This window comes from Canis lupus, chromosome 2 (genome assembly GCF_048164855.1).
Source record: "Canis lupus baileyi chromosome 2, mCanLup2.hap1, whole genome shotgun sequence".
Lineage (NCBI taxonomy): Eukaryota > Metazoa > Chordata > Mammalia > Carnivora > Canidae > Canis > Canis lupus.
The window spans coordinates 12,201,118-12,223,328 of record NC_132839.1 but is presented as its reverse complement, the minus strand read 5'-3'; the positions used below and the strand labels follow the sequence as shown (position 1 = coordinate 12,223,328).

Sequence of the window (22,211 nt, the reverse complement as noted above, 5' to 3'; positions counted from 1 at the left end):
AAGCAGATCTCCTGCCAAGCATAGGGCCTGAGGTAGGGCTCGATTAACCCTAAGATCATGACCTGAGCTGAAATCAAGAGTCTGACTCTCAACTGACTGAGCTACTCAGGCACCCCTATTAAAAAGCTTTTTAAAAAACAATTCTTAAAAAAAACAAACAATTCTTAAACTTACTGAAAATTTGGAAGTACAATATAGAAAGAAGATTGTTTCTTCCTATGTCTTTGAGAGTTTGCTAATGATGTGAAGCCCATCCATTCCCTAATACTTCAGTATGTATTTCTGGCAACAAGGAAGCAAGTGTCCGTGTTGGGGAAGCCTGTGTGAAAAGGAACTGTGGAAAGCCTCTAGGAGCTGATGGTGGCCTCCTATCAATAGCCAGCAAGAAATCGATGCCTTTAGACTGTTAGAGAGAACTGAATTCTACCAACAGCTTGAGTGAGATGAGTGTGGATCCTTCTCAAGTCAGATAAGCCCGCAGCTCCTGCTGAAAGCTTGATGTTGACCTTGTGAGACCCTAAGCAGAGAATCCAGTTAAGCTGTGCCTGGACTTCAGATGCATAGCAACTGTGAGATAATAGATGTGTGGTTTTAAGTCTCTCAGTTTGAGGTCACTTGTTATGTAGCAGCAAACAACATTCCACTGTGGAACAGCATGTCTCCCTCTGTCCTCAAGCCTGGATGCCTACTTGCAATGGCCTAACTAATGACTCTAGGACTGGATTGTTTGGGAAGGAAAGAGAGGGGTAAGTGAGAGGGAAGGGAAGGGGAGGGAAGTGGCAGGAAAAGGGGAAGAGGAAGGAAAAGTAAGAGAGATAAGAAAGATGATTTTCTAATTTGGTTTCCTTTCTGTATTTTTTACCTGGAAGTCTTCTTTAAATAAAAGTATTACCTCAACTACTTTGCTCTCCAGAATTCTATTTGTACAGGAAAAGAAGAAAAATCCTTAATGTTCCCTTTTGTTTTTCAATGTTCAGAATAAGGAGTTGGTGCCCTAGCAATATCTGATAGTGAACAACAAGTTTATTTAGAGAAATATAATCATGAAGCCATGAAATTTTGTTTTCATAAGATGAATTTCAATTTATTGTTGCTATTCCTTTTGATGTTTAAATTGTTCTATTATGAGGTTATTGTGAGCCCCTTTATGTTGACTTCCATGTCCTTTTGACATTAATCTCGTTTGTCTTTGATAGCTTTTTACTTTCTGGTACAGCAAAATGATCCAGTCTGTGGGGTATATCTATGTTCTTGATATGGAATAATCGAAGAAGCCTGCTCAGAATTGTTATTTAAAGATCAGAATCTGGGAAATAGAGATATTACTACTACTGGGCTATCATTGTTTCTAGACCTTTTCAGTGGGTAGAGTGGGAAAACATAGTTTATTTTTTAAGAGTAAAAAATTGTGATTCATACTTTTTTTTTTTTTTTTTGATGTGTTTTATTTAATTTGTCACCAGGCACAAGGCATTGGTCTACCATCCCCTCCTCTCTATCCTGGTCCTCTCTCCCACCTTCTCCCTCCCCTGAATTAGAATAGATAAGAGAAACATAAATATGATATAACCAGGCAAACCTTCTGATTAGCTTTCCCTGATGAACACTAGCTACCTTGGTCATTACAGTGACGTTTGTATATTTGTTTTATACACTTTCACCTCAGTTTATCTCACAAAGCTTAATGTGCTTTGTTCAAAATTGCTACAGGTACACTTTTAACATTTCTGATAAACAAAAAAATAGGTTTTGTCTTTGCTGATTGAATAAAATTGGGAGGTGCTGTATTTTTGTTGTTTGGTAACAGGGCTTACATTGGCTGAGAATGTGGTGGCGATTTTCAAGGGCAAGAAGTCTGTCTAAGCATTTTCTGTTAAACCATTAGCTGAAAACATTTGGTCAAATCACAAGTAGCGTGGGCTGGGCTTCAGTAGGTGGGACTCTGGCCACTTGCCTTCTGGGGCTCACAGCCTCCCATCTGTTCCCCTCTCACCCCTGCCATGCCCCCTAGAGGCACAGGGTTGCGGAAGTGGGGGTGGGGGAAGGGGCTCTTACTTTTCACCCTATGCACATACTGATGTTTTTTTTTTTTAAATTCAAATTTAGAATTTGCAAGTACCCAGAGTTAGCTAACCTTGAAGTTAAGGGCACAATCCTCCAGTCTGGAGGCCACATCTACTTAAGACTTCTGATACCAGCCGTAAGTCTGGGAGTCCCCAGGGCCAGCCTGACTTCATATCAGTTGGCTACAAGTCCCCATGGACTCCCTCAGGTATTGAAATTAGCTGAAAATGAATCACAGAACTCATGAAAGCTCTACATTTATGATTATAATTTTATTACAGAAAAATACACACATCAGAATTGGACAACAGAAGAGACATTGCAGGAGGAATCTGCATCTGGGAGGGTTCTAAGCTTGAAGCTTCCATGCTCCAGGGGCATGTTACTTTTGAATCTTCAGTGTGTGACAATATTGCCAACCCAGGAAGTTTTGTGTCCAGATTTTTACTGAAGCTTCATTACCTGGGTATGATTGATCAAATCCTCACCTCATGGTTGAACTCAGTCTCCTGCCCCTTCATTTCCCTGGAGGCCAAGCTGATATCACATGGTTCAAAACTCCAAGTCAAAGCACATGGTTATTCTTTCTGATGTGTCGAGCTAACATCGTGAGTCATTTCATTAACATAAGCTATCTGGAAACTCACCAGGAGTCTACTAGGTAGCATAAGCTATATGAATACCAAAGACACTCCTACCCTTCAGGAAATTCTAAGAATTTAAAGCCTACTTCCCAGGAGTTGGGCAGATCTCTTTTTTGGGAAAATTAATACTTCACTACACAACGAAGTTTTACTTAATGCTTTTGGCTTGATAATCATATTTCTTTATGCTAAAACTCCTGGTTGATGCTCAGGGATAAGATGATCCCTGGTTTAAGGAATTAGGGAACTATAAAATGCAAGAAGCGTACCAAAAAAAATGAGGTCACAAATGAGTGTTGGAATGTATGGTGTAATGCACAAAGGCTCAATGGGTGTGAAAGAGAATGACCATAAGTAGTTTAATGGAAGAGGCCGGTTAGCATAAGTTGAGTTGTTGTAATGAATAGAAACCAAAATGTGAGTTTCAACATATTAGTAATTTGTTGTTTGCTCATGTAATAGTACAAAGGCTTCTTGGTTCCATATAGTTATCAAGAATCCAGGCTAATGGCCCAAGTTGCACTTTTAATACATGGCTTCTAAAGTCAATCTGGATATTACCATCCCAGTCTCTTGGTTGTAGGAAGGAGCATGAAGCACTGATTGCTGGACACTTGTTAGGTTATACTCATGAGTGGTTCATACTAACCCACTTACATTCCATTGGGTGGTCCTCTTTCTTAGGGGCCCCAACTGAGAGTAAGGGAGGCAGAGAAATCTGGTAAAGATATATTCTCAGCAGGGAGGTAAGAATTAATTTGGAGGCGAATTAACAGCCTTTGTCACATAGAGCCTGAGTTAACTTTGAAGATGAAGTATGATTGGAAAGGAAAAAAAGAGAACATATTTCTGGGGAAGATGGAGAACAGTGAGCAAAGCAGACCAGAGTCAAGTTACATGGTTGCGAAAAAATAAATTGTTGGAAGGGCTAGAGACATGATTTGATAGATTATTCCTTGATTCACATGGATTTATAAGTACTTGTTTAAAAATTAGTTTCCTCAACTAGACTATCACCTTCTAGCACAATATCTGTCATACAGTGGATATCCAATTAATGTTGTGAAATCAGGATGCTAATTTTGATTATTTAACCACTGAGTTTAATCAGTACAGTGCTGCCTTTGAGGAATAACTTATCTGTCATCTTCAGGATGTATCAGTTTTATTTTATTTTCATTTTTATAAAGATTTTATTTACTTAATCATGAGAGATACAGAAAGAGAGGCAGAGACAGAGGCAGAGGGAGAAGCAGGCTCCCTGCGGGGAACCCGATGTGGGACTCCATCCTGGGACTTTGGGATCATGTCCTGAGCCAAAGGCAGATGCTCAACTGCTGAGCCAGCCAGGTGTCCCAGGATGTATCACTTTTAAAGGCATCCCATCAACTAATACTCTAATCAACATGTTATTTATTTATTTAGCAGAAACTTTAGGTCTTACCTGGAACTGCCTCTTAATTTGTCGTAGTTTTTATTTGCTCTTGTGTTTATGCACATTGAATGTATGCCTTTATGAACCAGGTCAAAATGATCTACATATTATGGCTGGAGATTGAAATAAATTTTGTTTACTGAAAATACAGGTATTATATTTACAATGAAGGAAGATATCCTTAAAATAGTTAGACCACAAGTGAAGCTACTCAAAAGAAGAAAAATACGGCGAAGATGGAAAACAGTCAATGATTATAGAAATACATGAGATATAAATATCTTACCCTTTTTTATTCTTATCTCTTTATTTAGCTAGAAGATGAACAATTATTCTGAATGAAACACTTTGATTATAGTATTTACCATGATTTTGTGTCTACTGATAGGAATTTTGTTCTTATTTGTACTCAGAGCGCAGAATTTAATAATAAAACATAACAACACTGATAATTTTTATTCTAAGTACGTACCTTGATTTATTTCTTAAGGATCTGCAAATGTGTAGGCAAAAATACTGCTAAGGAGGGGGATGACTGGGAAAAAAATGTATGTTGCTTGGCCTATACATCTGATTGAATTTGTTTAAAATGGAGAATTTCAGTTACTATGCAAGATCTTGCCTTTGACCATTCAGATTCACCATCTATCCTTCTCTACCGTGGACTGTGTCCTGGGAGGCTACCCTGGATGGACTGCTTTGGGGTTTCTTGTCCTCTGGCTTCAGTTTGGGTTCGGACAGTGGGAATACTTGCAGTATAGGTCAGAGAGAGAAAGAGAGGAAAAATTATTCCTCTAGTTTCTACATGGTGGCATTGTGTCAAAAAATGAATGTATCTTTTGTCTAAAATTCACAGCTCCTTTTAGGTAGCCCTCTCTAAGCAATGCTCTCCCTCCTTCCTTCTCTCTCTTTCTCTGTGTGTGTGTGTGTTTGTCTGTCTGTCTCATGGATTCTAGTAGATATTCCTTATAATCCTCATTGTTTCAGACCTGCGAGGATTAGCATTTCCACACTATTACTGGCTCTAGCACACTATACTACCTTTTATTGCTTCCTTACAAACTGTCTATACCTTTGTAAACAGATTCCATTCATGAAATTCTCCTCACATAACAAATTTGAGACTTCATTATTTTGGGGCCAAAACCTGTCTGTAGTAATTGGCACCAGGGATTAGAAAGGGTACTGGGAGTGAATTGCTCGCTTAGATCAAGAGAATGTTCTTGCTGGGGGCATGGGACATGGATAATTTTTAGCATACAGTAGCAATATGATTATCTCAAAATTCATAGTAGTGGCGTGGGGTTAGGTGCAGGTAGAGGGCAAGGCATTGAGAGATCAGTTGTGAACTTAGTTGCTATCACGGCAATAATGATTAAAAGTTAGGGTCCTAGAGAGTGTATACTAGGAAATGGAGAATTTTAAAGCTTAGAATATGTATCAAAAAGCCAAACCGCCTCAAAGGCTATTTAAGAGTGCTATATATCTTATTGTGGCAGGTCAGATACAACTGACAAAGTAATGGACCTAGCCGGAAGGGGCACGGAAATTCAGCCCCAATTAAATGTTCAGCATTGTCAGGTCTATTAGATAACGTAAGAATAATAAAGGAGAAGCATGGGGACTCTGAAATATGGGAAAGAATCCTTTGGGCAGACACACAGACAAGGTTGACTCAAATCCTCTTCTGCTGGCAAAGGCAAAAATCTTTCCTTTATCTCAAAGAACCTGCCTTATCCTGTAAAAAAGACTTTTGATGACAGTTTCTGTTGCCTCAAGGAGATGTTTGATAACTTAGGACTTCTCATCAAGGCTGACCCAACAAATGCTACTGGTTTATGGTACTCATCCTGGACTATTCTCTGGGTTACAGGCCAGCTACCTGATAGAAGGTTGATTGTATGATACCATGCCTGTTCCTCATGGAGGGGACAAAACTTAATCTTTCATGATCTGGGCACGGATTTGTATTTCTTGCCCAGTGTGCTTCTGCTAACACCGCTATTAGTGCATTTATGCTATGGGATAGCATGCTATGGGGCGCCTTGGCCATTGACTTGGTATTTTTTTCATGACATTGCCTCCAATCAGAGGACTCATTTGACAAGAAAGGAGGGATAATAATGGGCTAATTCCATAGAATTAACTGGTTTTATCATGAGCCCCATTGAATAGAAGCAGCTGAATTACACATGGAGGAATGGCTTGTTGAAGCTTAGTTACAATTTCATTTGGAAAGTAATGTATGCCAGAGAAATGAGTCCTGTAATGCTGCTTTATCCTTTATGACTTTCCTACACCTCAACTTTTATGAAATTCTCTTTCATTTATCAAGCATGTTGCTTTTTACTCTTATTTTCCGCTCCTCTACATAGCCTGATTTATAACTGATCAGTTGAAGTCAGGGTGCATTTCTTGGGATTTATGGAACTAAACAGATAAAGGGATAGTTGTGAAAGATTTGCTCTTTAGCTGTAGAATGTTGCTAGTAATTAGGAGGTACCTGTAGGACAGCCCAAAATTTAATCTAAGAGGTTAAATTTAACTTGTAAATGGAGCAAACTGTTTGTTCCAAGTGTTGTATCTTCATTATTTTGACAGCAGGGATTTTAAAAAAATTCACATACATTAAAACTATAGATGTGTGCATCAGTGGGTGAGAAAAATAAATAATTGAAGACTCCACAGCTCTTGGGCCTTATTTCAGAGGCACATTAGGTAGCCTCTCTGAGCTCTATTATAGCACAATTCTTTGCTCATTCCCTGTTTCATTTGTCTAAACAGGAGCACGTTGGAGAGGGTTTTAAACGCCTGCATCCCAAATAGCAAACTCCTTGTGGAAATCATAGAGTTTTCCTCCTGTTGGTGGTTGGGGGAGGATTGGTGACACAAGTTTGTAAAGCTAAACATCTTAGTCTTGAGGGCTTATTCAAGGTTACTTGAAGGTTAATTTAAAATTTAAAAATTAATAACTTTTTAAAGTTAGTGCTAAATCATACTTTCTAGCCCAGTACTACACAACCCAGACAACTATGTTGAATTTTATTTATTTATCTTAATAGCTGCACTCCCTTTTCTGGTTCTGGCCCTTTTACTAGAGTTGATAACATTGAATGATATTCCACAATCCTGAAAATTATGATTCAGAAAACCTGTCTGATAATTTCTGATGATTCTACAGACTTCACTGACATGCATTTAGGCTGGTTCCCTTAATATGCATAAACTTGAAATGCCTGACCACTAAAGGTGAAAACCTGGAGGTATGAAAAGGTCAACTGTACGTATAGCCTTAGACAGAGGTCAACACATTCATGGTACATGTCAGCAGATGTTTGCAGCTCTTAGAAACCATATACTTTCCTGGTCGTATTTTATCAGAAGCTATTCCTGCAGCTCATAATTTAGGGATTTTAGCAAGTCATTGACCTCTAACTTTGTATTTGTATTCTTTTGGATTAAATTGATGCTAGATAGAGTGTGTATGAAGGACCAAATCAAGAGGCTCCAACAGTGTCTGGACAGTATGTGTCTTAGTGCAAGGTTCTGATGCCATCCCCCGTAATGTCACAGGTCCTGTAAGTCCCATGGAACTACTTGTGGTTTTTCACAGACATTATGCTCTTGTTTCTCTCTCCATTTAACCTGAAATATCCTTCTTCTTTTTATCTTTCATTTTCCAGGTCCCATCCCATGGAAAACATTCCTCAGGGACTCAAGTCTATGGCAGGTTTTCATCTACTGTGCCCTTATAGGGTGCATTTACTCTCTCTTTTATAGTTGACTATTTATTACACTAAATTATATTCTCCCTGAGGGAAGGAAATGTAACTATTTATATTTCTGTTCCTAGGAGTGGTTTAATATATATGAATACGGTCTTTGCTATCTGTGAAACTTGGGTTCAAGTTCCAATTTTCCATTCATGAGGTATCACCCTGGATGAACTATTTATACTTTCTGAGTATATTAGTTTCTTCACTTGAGAAATGTGAAAAATAGTATTACTTAATACAAGAATTTTGAAGATGAAATTATCTATATACAAAGCACTTAGCTCAGACCCTAGAGGATATTACATGCTCAATAATTATTATAAAGTATTCCCAACAGATGCAGAATAAATCTTCCCCATACATATTGAACTTGGATACCTAACAAAAATGGAACCACATAATTATCTTGAATCATTGGCCTACAGGAAAAACTGTTAATCATCAAGCAAGTAAAAATTAAGGGCAATGAGCAAGATCTGACAATTAGTTCATTATTGTGCCATTGCAAACATTATCCTACCACCCACACATGTATTATTACATTTGAGTAAGTTATAATATTGCTATGAAATTTCTTCCAAAATACTGAAATTGAGAGTTGTAGCAGTTAGCTTGCCCTGTTAAGAATATTATTGAAAGAATGAAGTTCAAGCTTATTTTCATGACACAAAGAGCTTTTCATGGTCTTTCTTCTTTCTCTCCTAACCTAGTTCTCTATTCCATTCTACATTTTTGGATTCCTGTCATAGGCAGTTTTATCATGAACAAACTCATCCAGTAGTTTGCATTCCTCCCAATTTCCATAGCAGACACTGAGATTCAGATCCTATGGTATATTTGCTGATAAAACTTTTCCCATAATCTAGTATATAAGTTACTATGTTATTTTTTGTGTTCCTGCCATACCCCATAGATTTCAGGTCACATTTCTTCATATGGATATGGCTTCCTGTAAACCACGTGAGGGCAGGCCCTGGTATACAGCAAATGCTTAGTATATCGAAGCAAAGCAACAAGTAATACAGTAATCTAAGCATATTTAAGGGACATTAGAAACTGTAATTCTTACATTTTAATTCCACTTGTTCTCCATGTCCTTTAAGAAACATCTGTTTATTTCTTATATTTTCCAAAGAGTCTTTAGGTTTCTTCAATATGCATTTGGATATATAGATTACCCATATTTGCCCAATGATCTGGGAAGATAGTCTCTACAGGAATCAGGGAAACATGCTCATAATATTTAGGGATCTTTTATTTTAATGGAGATCTTATTCTCTCTTAAACACAACCAGTACATTTTCCAAGGTAATAAAATCTGACAACAGTGAAAATAAAGACAGAATTTCCAAATATGACAAACTACACTATTTTGTATATAAAATGAACTTACATAGTTTGGTCAATATAAAAACACTGAATTCAGGGATCCCTGGGTGGCGCAGCGGTTTGGCGCCTGCCTTTGGCCCAGGGCGCGATCCTGGAGACCCGGGATCGAATCCCACATCAGGGTCCCGGTTCATGGAGCCTGCTTCTCCCTCTGCCTATGTCTCTGCCTCTCTCTCTCTCTCTCTGTGACTATCATAAATAAATAAAAATTAAAAAAAAACAAACAAACACTGAATTCAGATTTAGGACCACAGTTCAAGTCAAATCAGATCAACACAATGACTAATCTGAGGTCAAACTCAAATAAATACTGCCTGAGTGAGATCGATTGCAGGGCTAGAATTTAGGCTTTATCCATCGCACTCAGGATGAGAAGAAGCAAAACAGGAACTTGCCCTAGCCTACTTCGGCTGCTTCCTGTATCTGACCCCTGTTTGAGGTGCAGACATCTCCTTTTTCTCCTGCTCTCTTTTATCAGTCCTTTTGGCCCTGATTGTATGAGGGAGCTGGGGTTTGGTTGTCCTTCCTTAAGCACTTGTACAATCTCTCCCTGTTCTTCCCCTTGCCCAAGAGGCTGCACAGATATGAAGGTTGAGACATGAATGGAAGTCCACCCTCCCCTCATTCGAAACGTGATCTTGTACAAGTTTCTTAAACTCCCTGAAGCACAGTTTCTGCCTTTCCTGAATGAGATCACATGTCTTCACAGGATATTTGTGAAAATCAATGGTGGAATATATATGAAAGCAACAAGTAAACTGCCAAACAATATGCAAGGGTGAGTTCAATATTACACATCTGTGCTACATTGCGAGTGCCAGTAGGCCAAGACTGTTTTATGTTGAACTCTCCAGTATTTTTCTTTTAAGGGTGATGTTGGTAGACGACATTGTTCTGTTCCCATCTATTGAGAGGTAGAATGTGAACATGGGGACATATCATGCTCCAATCCACTCACTGGACAACCTTTGGGGTAAGAGTCTGCCTGTAGAGCCCAGTTTTCTATGTAGCTGTAGGTTTATCTTTTGTCTTAATACTTTAAAAATATTCTTGATGGAAATTGTTTAAAAATAAATTGAAAGGCTGAAGGAGCTAGTGAAGAAAGATGGATGGATGATTTATTGTGAACAGAAGGAAATATAAAATATATTCTGACTCTACCTCATTGCCTTCTAAAGAGCATAGTCACCATAATTTTCTATTTTATTAGTAATTCAGGGGCACCATTATGAATATTAGTTACACTCTGCTATAACAATATGATGACTTCAGGGAATATGCTGCATATTGGGTTATATTTGGCTTAATACCACATAACTTTAAATTGTGTGAGATTTGATTGTTTTATAATTTTTTATTTCCTCCTCTGCTGCTCTCTTCTCCTCACTATGAGGTAATACCTATACTAGCCCTGTTTTTTCTTATTTACTGCTTTCTCATAGAAGTCAAGAGTGTATTCTAAATAAGTCCCCCTCTCTGTAGGCCTCTCTCAGAAGAAGCCTGGTGGTTACTCCAGGACTCTGAGAGCTTTAGAGAGATCTCTAACCTCTCCCACCTCATTAGATACTAAGAAACTTTCCCCCAGATGTGTCTCAAGATAGTCAGGAGGAATAATCAGGCCAAGAAGCCATTGCTTTCCAGGTTATTATTATATATATATATATTCATCTATTATTGGAGTCAGCCATTTGCTAAGCCACCCTCACTTCAGAACATCATTTAATCCCCAGTTAATTCATCTTCACATTTACCTCAGAAACTGCCACCGATCCAGAACTGATCCTTGCTTCCAAGTATGTTCCTTAGACTCCTTCAAGCAGGAACCCAACCCTCATAAAGGATGCCTCCCCTCCCTCTTGTTGAAAGCTGAATTCCATGATTCCTCTGAAGTACTTTCCCTTGAGGCATCAAGTCAATAATTCTGATTTCGTCCTACTACAGGTGTGTTCCTCTTGGTCTTTGGTCGATTAGAGCATAACACCAGTTACTGGCAAATCCTCTTTATCGCTAACCTCTTTTCTGAACGTGACATTAATATTATGTTCTAACTGGGTCTGGACACTTCTCCTGGAGCCCTCCTCAAAGTGATAGCTATATATATTTTTTTCATGTGTCTTATACCACTGGGCCTGCAATGGACTCTATGTCCTCTTGGTTGATTTTAGATCATCCTTCTTCTTACAAACACTCAGTGTTAAATCTTATTTCATCAGACTACATTACTACCCATGACTCTTCCTTGTGGTAGTCATCTATTGTCATCATCTGCCTCACTCTTCCCTGAAATTTTCAGCTCTTGGCTTTACAACAATATGGTTGTTTTAATTCTTGGTAATTTCATTATCTATATAGATGATACTTCCAATACCCTCAGTTCCTCAGTCCTTGACTTTCTCTTTTCTTATGACTTGTGTCTTCAGCCATCCCTAAATCATTCACTCCCATGGTCATGTTTTCGGCGCGTTCAGTACACAACAATTTAATTCTTCCATGATCTCAACTTCAAGCCCCCACTCCCTGAATAGCAGCTCCTACTTTTTTTCTGATGCACTTGACTATCTCAACTCCAATAATTTTTCAGTCCTACTGGGTAAAATTCTACCAGCATTTGCCTGTAACTACATCTATGCCTTCAATTCCCTCATTTTTTTTTTGGTCTTAGATCACATCCTTTATCATTATAACTTCTTACTTGACCATGAAAAGCAAACAATGTTGTTTAATCCAACTCTCCCCTTGCTCTATGTCTGCATGACTAAACATGACTGTGGAGGAACATAAAGCCATGCTGTCTGATTTGATTTGATTTGATGATTTTTGCTTGACAGATAGTGTTTTTTATTGTGACAGAACATATGTAACATAAAATCTACCATTTTAAACATTTTTGAGGTAGACAATTCATTGGAGTTAAGCACATTTATACTGTAGTATATCCATTACCACCACTCAGTTCCAGAACTTCCTCAGCTTCCAGAACTAGAACTCTGTATCCATTAAACAAAAGCTCTTCCCTCCTCAACTCCCCAAACTACTGGCAACCACCATTCTACTTTCTGTCTTTCTGAATTTGACTAGTCTAGGTACCTCATGTAAGCAGAATCAGACATATTTGTCCTTTTGTGACTGGCTTATTTTGCTTAGCATGAAGTGTTCAAGGTTTGCCCATATTGTAGCATGTGTCAGAATTTCATTCTTTTTTCAGGCTGGGTGTATGTAGCACATTTTGTTTATCCATTCAGGATTATATTTTAAATTTCTGGTCATTTAACTCCTTTGAGCTTCAATTCCACCAGATTGTCTTACTCCATTCCCACATTAATTTTACTATCTTTCCTAGACTATTATTTCATACCTTATTCTACTTTCGCAAATCCATAAGACTTTACTCTTAGCCATTGATTTTGCTTTCTATATTACTGAGAAATTAGAAGCATTCAAAGAGAGAATGTCTGCAAGATTCCATTGTCATATCTACCAATGAATCTTAGCACTAATATACACTATTTCCTCACCTTTCATTGTCATCTATTTTGGACTAGCTTACATTCCTTTTTATAAATACTCAAGGTCATTGCTGTAACAGTTGTCCTCTCTTTTGCCTACAAATCAGGTTTCCTTTTTAAAAAACAAGTTTAAAACTTTTTTCCAGTTTTACTGAGATATAGTTGACATATAGCACTCTGTAGGTTCAAGGTGTACAGCATAATGTCTTGACTTACATATATTACAAAACAATTCCCCCACAAACAATTTGGTTGGCATCTATCTTCTTCTCATACAGACACGTACACACACACAAATGTTTTTTTTCTTTCATATGAGAACTGTCAGAATTTACTTTTTTTCAAAGATTTATTTATTTATTTATTTAACTTTAGTGGGTGGTAGTAGAAGGGGAGATGGAGTGGGAGAGAATCTTTAGCAGGCCCCATGCGCAGTGTGGATCCTGACACAGGGCTCCATCTCACGACCCTGTGATCAGAGCCTGAGCTGAAATCAAGAGTTGGATGCTTAACCAACTGAGTCAACCAGGTGCCACCAGGAATTTCTTTTTCTTTCTTTCTTTCTTTCTTTCTTTCTTTCTTTCTTTCTTTCTTTCTTTCGATAGTCACAGAGAGAGAGAGAGAGAGGCAGAGACACAGGCAGAGGGAGAAGCAGGCTCCATGCACCGGGAGCCCGACGTGGGATTCGATCCCGGGTCTCCAGGATCGTGCCCTGGGCCAAAGGCAGGCGCCAAACCACTGCGCCACCCAGGGATCCCTCTTTCTTCTTTCTTTCTTTCTTTCTTTCTTTCTTTCTTTCTTTCTTTCTTTCTTTCTTTCTTCTTTCTTTCTTTCTCCTTTCTTTTTTAAGATTTTATTTATTTATTCATGAGAGACACACAAAGAGAGGTAGAGACATAGACATAAGCAGAGGCAGAGACATAGGTCCTGGGATCGAGTCTCCCAGGACCCCAGGATCATGACCTGAGCGAAAGGCAGATGCTCAACCACTGAGCCACCCAGGCATCCCAGGATTTACTTTCTTAACAATTTCTCATATACCATCCCATAGTGTTATCTACAGTCACAGGTACACTATATCAAGGGGAGGTATTTTCCTTTCTTCAGTTGAAGATTACAGTTCCAACCAGCCCTGAATTGTGAACAGGCTGATTCAGGAAGACTTACTATCAAGTCACTATAAAGTCTAAAAATTACAATTCTGATTTTTTAAGTGACCCAAAGCATGTGCCTTAAGTGCATTTTTTTCTTCTAAATTTTTATTTAAATTCTAGTTAGTTAACATAGTTTTAGGAGTAGAATTTAGTGATTCATCACTTGCATATAACACTCAATGCTCATCACAAGTGCTGTCTTTAATACTCATCACTCATTTAGCCTAAATTTCTATGTACTCTCAACTCTCAATGAGCCTTCAAGATCTTTTTTTTTTTTTTTTAAGATTTATTTATTTATTCATGAGAGACACAGAGAGAGAGGCAGAGACATAGGCAGAGGGAGAATCAGGCTCCATGCAGGAAGCCCAATGCCAGACTCGATCCCAGACTCTGGGATCACGTCCTGAGCCAAAGGCAAACACTCAATCACTGAGCCATCCAGGGGTCCCAGAGCTTTCAAGATCTTAATGAGTCTTACATAACTAAAATCTGATCACTTTATATAATTTCTTCCTTCACTTCCTGAATGTCTTGACTTAAATACCACATTCTCAGGTTAGGTCATGTTGGTCCCTCACACCCAACCATAGCAGTTTCTATTCTACTTTCCTGTTAGCCTTCATTGCTATCTAGCAAACTATATTTTCATTATGTATATTTTATATTGCACATGAGAACAAAGATTTTTGTTTTGTTTGCTTTCGCAAACAAATTCTATTATATTCTCAATGCTTGAAACAATGCCTGACACGTAGTTGGAATTTAATAAATATTTTCTGGATGAGTGAATGAAAAATTAGTACTGAGAATTAGGAAAAGTTAGATATTTAGAGCCATGTGTACAAGAGCAAATGGGTCCTTGGTTATCATATCCGTGGTTTTTCTGTGAGTAAAATTTTAGTTTTATGAAGTAGCAGCTTAATAACAATAATAACAACTGAGAACTTATTATGAACAGAAGCCATCCCACATGCTTTCTTCATTTCTTATTTAAGCCATACAATCACAAGAAATAGCTATCATTACCTCCGTTTTATAGATGAGGCTAAGCAACTTGTTCAGATTCACCTTGCTAGTAAGTGATTGTATTGGGATTCAAATCAGTTTCATCTGACTCCAAAGTTCATTTTTTCCCCCCACTACATGGTTTACTTTTTGGCTCTTGGCTGGTGTTTTGGTTAATGGGGTATTAATGTAGGCAATAAATTAGAAAAACTGAGTGATATGCCATTAAGCCTTTTGAGTTTATAATTTTCTTTATTATGCAAACTTAGGTATAATTCAGTTTTAATATCTTCTGTATTTGTGAGAGATATGAATAGTCAAAATGTAGGGTAAGCATTGTTTTCATTTTTAATTGAAAATTAAAGTTTGTCCTGTATCAGAATCTGCATGCATGTAATAGTAGAGACAGATATGCTTGACCTTTTTTAGTGTAATATTTGGTTATTAAAAATGGAATTTTATTTGGTTTGACTATTTCTCTTGCATTTAAAAGGCAATAAAAAAGCTTTCCTGCAGCTAATTTAAAAATAACAGCAAATTCTCATGGATGCAATGCAAATATCTGCTGTGAGGCAAAGTCTGTTTCGTTTTATTTATTTATTTCTTCACTCATTACATTGATTACACTGTAATCGGATTCAGGGACCCTAACAATGGAAAATAAAATTAGATAGGTATATGTGAGAGAAAATTAGTGAGCTATTTGTCCAGCAATTGTACATGACATGGTGATTTTTGTTTTGAATTTTGTAAATCATTCATTTTGAGATTGTGATAAGCAACATTGATATCACTCAATTTTCCAAATGTAATTTGGAGCATTTTTTTTCTTTTAACATATTTTTGGTCATGTGATAAAATGGTGATAAATTAATTTACTTTCATATATAAAACTTCCTTTCTTTGATCAAAGAAAATGTTCATTGTCATTATACATACCTGAATAACTGAATGGTTTAGCCCTTGAAGAACTGATTTCTAGCTCCAACTTTTTTATTTTCTTAATTTCTGTGCCTTGATTTCTTCCTCTGAAAATTCAGCGTAATCCTTTTCCTGTTTATTTTATGGATAAACTGAAACTTCCACTAGGTAATTTATGAAAAATCACCTTGTAAGTTGGAGTCTCTCTGTAAATGTAAAATAGTTGTGGTTTTATTGCTATTCTGTAGCTTAAAGGAATTATTAAATGCTTTATCTACTTAGGGTACGTGGGTGGCTCAGTCAGTTAAGACTCTGGCTCTTGGTTTCATCTCGTGTCACGATCCCATGGGTCCTGGGGTGGAGCTCCAAGTTGGGCTTTATGCTCAGTGGAGAGTCTGCTTGAAGAATCTCTCTGCCCCTTCCCACCCACACACATGCACCCTAGTGCACAGGTGGTCTCTAAAATAAATAAACTTCTTGCAAGATACATCCACGAAGGCAAAAGAAACAAAAGCAAAAATGAACTATTGGGACTTCATCAAGATAAGAAGCTTTTGCACAGCAAAGGATACAGTCAACAAAACTAAAAGACAACCTACAGAATGGGAGAAGATATTTGCAAATGATGTATCAGATAAAGGGCTAGTTTCCAAGATCTATAAAGAACTTATTAAACTCAACAGCAAAGAAACAAACAATCCAATCATGAAATGGGCAAAAGACATGAAGAGAAATCTCACAGAGGAAGACATAGACATGGCCAAGAGGCACATGAGAAAATGCTCCGCATCACTGGCCATCAGGGAAATACAAATCAAAACCACAGTGAGATACCACCTCACACCAGTGAGAATGGGGAAAAGTAAGAAGACAGGAAACAACAAATGTTGGAGAGGATGAGGAGAAAGGGGAACCCTCTTGCACTGTTGGTGGGAATGTGAACTGGTGCAGCCACTCTGGAAAACTGTGTGGAAGTTCCTCAAAGAGTTAAAAATAGACCTGCCCTACGACCCAGCAATTGCACTGCTGGGGATTTACCCCAAAGATACAGATGCAGTGAAACGCCAGGACACCTGAACCCCGATGTTTATAGCAGCAATGTCCACAATAGCCAAACTGTGGAAGGAGCCTCGGTGTCCATCGACAGATGAATGGATAAAAAAGATGTGGTCTATGTATACAATGGAATATTCCTCAGCCATCAGAAACAACAAATACCCACCATTTGCTTTGACGTGGATGGAACTGGAGGGTATTATGCTGAGTGAAATAAGTCAATCGGAGGAGGACAAACATTATATGTTCTCATTCATTTGGGGAATATAAAAAATAGTGAAAGGGAATAAAGAGGAAAGGAGAAAAAATGAGTGGGAAATATCAGAAAGGGAGACAGAACATGAAAGACTCCTAATCCTGGGAAACGAACTAGGGGTGGTGGAAGGGGAGGTGGGCGGGTGGTGGGGGTGACTGGGTGATGGGCACTGAGGTGGGCACTTGACGGGATGAGCACTGGGTTTTATTCTGTGTGTTGAAAAATTGAACACCAATAAAAAATAAATTTATTATTAAAACAAATAAAATAAAATAAAATAAAATAAAATAACATAAAAATGAAAAATGGTGCTTAAAACAATTTTATCAACTTTATACCTTCTCCAAAATTGTTGGTTTTGGATTGTAACATTCACCTCTTATGATTATTTTTTTAGTTAGTGAAGAAGTCCCTGGGGTATAAAGTAAGCCCTTCATGGATTTAAATGATAGCACTGGTAATGAATTAACACCCTAAAACTTACTCAGATTGTATTTTGTTTTTCATGTTCATTTTTTTTTTGTTACTAAAATAATCAATGTTGATATTGAAATAGTTTTTATTTTTTGTGGTTATAAGCAAGGTGGTAATGCATTTTTGAGTGCATATACCTTCACATATAATTTAATCCTGAGTTTTCTGGTTGACACGGTATATGACATGATTTATAAGAGATTGTGGGTTCAAATGGAACCTCATTTTGTAGCCTCTTCCCAATTCTATTTTCTTTTCTTCTCTTTTCTTTGGAGAGAGAGAGAGAGAGTGTGTGTATGAGCACAGGGGGAGGGGCAGAGGGAGAGAGGGAATCTCAAGCAGACTCCCCACTGGACACGGAGCCTGATGTGAGCCGCAGCCTCACGACCTTGAGATCATGACATAAGTTGAAATCAAGAGTCTGCTGCTTAAATGACTGAGCCACCTAGGTACCCCAATTCTTCATTTTTAATCTATAATTTTAAATCTACAAGATGAACATCTAAATATCACATTTCTTAATATATGTAAATCCTGAATCATAGTCAATTTATGCTTCAAAAAAGAAAAAATAATAAGACTTTTTGTTATTAATTTCTAGTTTAATTCTGTTGTGGTCAGAGAACATACTTTGTATAACCAATATCCTTGGTTTTATGGCCCAGAATATAGTTTATCTTAGAAAATGTTCTGTTTGCACTTAAGAAGAATGTATACTCTGCTGTTGTTAGGTAGTGTTTTATTAATGTCAACCAGATCAAGTTGGTTGATAGTGTTATTCAAGTTTTCTATGTCTGTATTAGTTTTCTAGGGTTTCTGGAATGAAATATTGCAAACCGAATATCTAGAGGTCTGAAGTCAAGGTATTGGCAGAGTCATCCTTCTTCTTCTAAAACAGGAAATAAAAGATTTATTCCAGGTCTCTCTTCTAGCTTCTGGTAGTTCTTTGGCTTGTGGTAGCAGAACTCTGAAATTTACATATTGTGCTTGTTTCTGTGTCCAAATTTCCTTTTTTTATGATCCAATACAATCATATTGGGTCAGGGACCTATCCTACATTGGTAAGACCTCATCTTAACTAACTACCTCTGTAATGTTCTTTTTCCAAATAAGGTCTCTGAGATATTGAGGATTAGGACTTCAACATGTGAAGTTTTGTTTTTGTTTTTGTTTTTTTTTTTTTTTGGGGGGGGGGTGGTGGGGGACACAATTTAACCCATAAGAATATCCTTACTGATTTTTGGTCTAATTCCCTATATATTACTGAGATTGGTATTAAAATCTCCAACTCTAATTGTGCATTTGTCTGTCTTTGTATTTCCTTATAGTTGTATCAGATTTGCTTTATATATTTTCAAGCTCTATTATTAGGTACATAAGCTCTTAGAATTGTTATGTTCTCTTGATGAATCAACTCCTTTATCATTATGAAATAACTTTTATTCTTGGTAAATATATAATATTTTTTGTTTTGAAGTTGATTTTCTCAAATATTAATATAGACACTCAGGCTTTTGATTTGTGTTTTTCTGTATTCATATTTATTTGCACAGCTTATGAGTCATCTTTACTGTTTTTTTTCTCATTTCTCTCTTTGAATTTATGAGCTATGGATTCTTGGAAATGTCTTGACCCACAGGCCCTGTAAAGATTTTATACAAAATGTTTCATAGCTTAAATGTTCCTCACTGTTTGAAGAGACCTGCAGTAGATGAAGAGGTCTCATCTATTATTTTCAGCCAGCAACATGCACATGATGCATACAAAAAGAACTTGGGAAACCATGCAAGATGTCTGAGATATCTCTGTGCTTTGACTGTGCATCTTAATTTTGTGAATCCTTGAAATTATTAGTAAAGTTTGATAGTAAGATCTCTGATTTGTGGGAATCTGATCCTTTCGACAATCTGATCTTTTGTGTTAGCTCATATACTTAAACTTTTTAACGCACATCTGCCAAAAAAAGAATTTTAAATTTTCTAAAACATTTTGATTTTAAGGTCCCATTGGTAGTAGTGGATACGGCTTTAGGGATGGTAAGGAAACAAGCTTGCCAATTAAAGATTTATTACTCTCTTCAGATTTAAAACAGAAAAATAGCAACTTTAAAACTGGTAATAGTTATTCCAAAATTCTAATCTCTAGTAAATCTGTTACTATTTTCCCTCTTATATATTCTAAAGTGGGTTCTACAGGTAGGAGGAAGTTTACTTGACCTTACCAAGAAGAGGGATGATTTGTGTAGATGCGGGTCCCCTGCTATGATCTGAGTTCCTTCCTATCTCGTCTGGTCAGTGTACCCTTGCTGGCATATGCTGTTATGTTTTGAGCTGGTGAGACTCATCTTCTGGCCTCTCTGCGAGGCCTATGAATAGGGTAATGTCTCTCCATCTGCTGACCAGACATCATCTTGGAATCTGCTTTTCCTGCAGGTCCTCTGAGACTTAGCCATGTCATCCCTCAAACCTCAAGACCTTGAATCCCCTCACCCTTTACCACAATGTCCCTATACCAGACCCACTGGCTTCAGACTATATGTGAATGATTGGTTATTTTTCACAACCCATAGACTCAAAGGAGTCCCTGGAGAGGGATGCTCTCACCCACCATTTTTGATATGTGTTCTCCACACAATTTCTAATTTGCTGAGGCTATTCCATATTGTGGTAGATGACTTTCCAGTAGAATCTCTAGTGATAAGTTAGGCAAAAGCCTATATAATTTCAACTTTGTCCTCTCTTATGCTTTGATGTTGCTGACTCTTGCTAATAAACTGAGAGAATAATAAAGAGCTTGACATCCTACCTTTTTGTTCTACTCTTGGTACTGGCTACCCCTTTTATCTTATCTCTTGCAATATTCTTCTTTCCTCCACTGAATGAGTGTTTCTCTATGACATATACTTTTACTTTTTATTTCACGACCTATTTTAATCCATTCTCTGTTTTCTGATGCAGTAAATCTCAAATGAATACTCAATGGCTGAGCACTGTAGGAGGACACGATTTGTGGGATCTTAACCATATATTGGTTTGATATTTCCAAAATTATTGTCCCAAATTTTCAAAACAAACCTAAAACAAATGAAGGAAACAGATCAGAGAGTGTTCAGATTTTTTTAGGAGTATTTCCAGGGTGTTGGAACTAGATGAAGTTGTAGGAATGAGTTACCATTTATTAAAAAAAAAAAAAAATTTGCCTGAAAGGGGAGCTAGAGGATGATGCCAAGAATAGGGTAATTAAATGACATTATGAGGGTCCTGCTGACTCCTTCAATGCATAAGACACTTATTATAGCTTATTATTTCATATAATGCTTTTTCATTAACCTTGTAAGTTAGATTTTTAAAACATAAAGACTTCTTCATATATGAAAAACCAGAGAAAAAATTTATAGCTAAGTGTGAAAAGGACAGAATTTGAACCCACAAATTCCCCCTTTTTTGTGAATCCTAAATATGTGTCTATTATATTCTTCTATAGGTGCTATAAAAGACCTGAGGCTCATGTCTGTGGAATTATTGGCTGTATATAATCTACCCCACTAGCACCCATGAAAAGGAGTTAAATAGGCTATTGTGTCCTACGTGATTTTTTTCCTGATTTAAGTGAGGTCTGTACACACCTATTTTTCTGATAAAAATCTTATAGATAGACACATAAGTAGGGAGACTATTCCTGAGTACCTCATAGCCCTAGGGAAAAAAACCCCAACAACGAATAAGTGAGATAAAGTTTAGGATTTGTAAAGGAGGTAACTATAAATGTACATTGGTGTTTGGGAAGAAACAAAGTGAAACATTTTTAGCAAAGAGCATCATAGATGCTTGAAAATATGTTGCTACAAAAAACTTAAATTAGGCTCAACAATTCTTGAGACTTTGATCTAAATCAAAAGGTTTTTGGACAGCTTATGGATTTTTCCTTCCCTGAAACTGTTGGAAGCCATAGATTTGAAAAGGAATTTCACACAGATATGATCATCACAGCAGCGATAAATGGTTATCTCTACAGAACAGAAGTAGGCAAGTCAATGGGACCAGGTTCCTCAGCCATGGAGACACCAGAGGCTGGTGTGGGAAAGCCAAACTGAAACCTGGGATATTATGCATGTTAAAGGGATCCTGATGAAGTTTCACCAACATACACCTCACCAAGTCACTTTCATGTAAATAGGATGCTTTCATACTGAATGGCTTGGAAAAGGGAACTTTTGCTTTCTCTACTAATTTTGATTTAATGAAAATATATAGCTATGTGAGCTAAAATGTTATCATCTGAAGCAGTGGTTTCCACATTTTCCAAATTGCACCCCTTATTAATAAAACATTTTAAAGCACACTTCTCCAAATTATATTGCTTTTATTTATTTAAAAAATTGATACTAATATGTATTATAAAATTATACTCAAATGGAAATTTAAGGCACAAAATGAAATAAATAACATTAAAAATTAAAATTTTGCTTTTACTTAAAATACTAGTATTATGAATAAAAATATAATTGAATGTATTTTATTCTTTTCGA

The 22,211-nt window shown here is 37.1% G+C and overlaps 1 long non-coding RNA gene across 1 annotated transcript in view; it reads left to right on the top strand.

The window, feature by feature from the left end:
- Positions 1-629: 629 nt before the first annotated feature.
- LOC140612320 (uncharacterized) overlaps positions 630-22,211 on the top strand; it is a 70,367-nt gene continuing 48,785 nt past the window's right edge. The window contains exon 1 of the long non-coding RNA XR_012013599.1: positions 630-746. This is a non-coding gene — a long non-coding RNA (uncharacterized lncRNA). The remainder of the gene's footprint in view (positions 747-22,211) is intronic.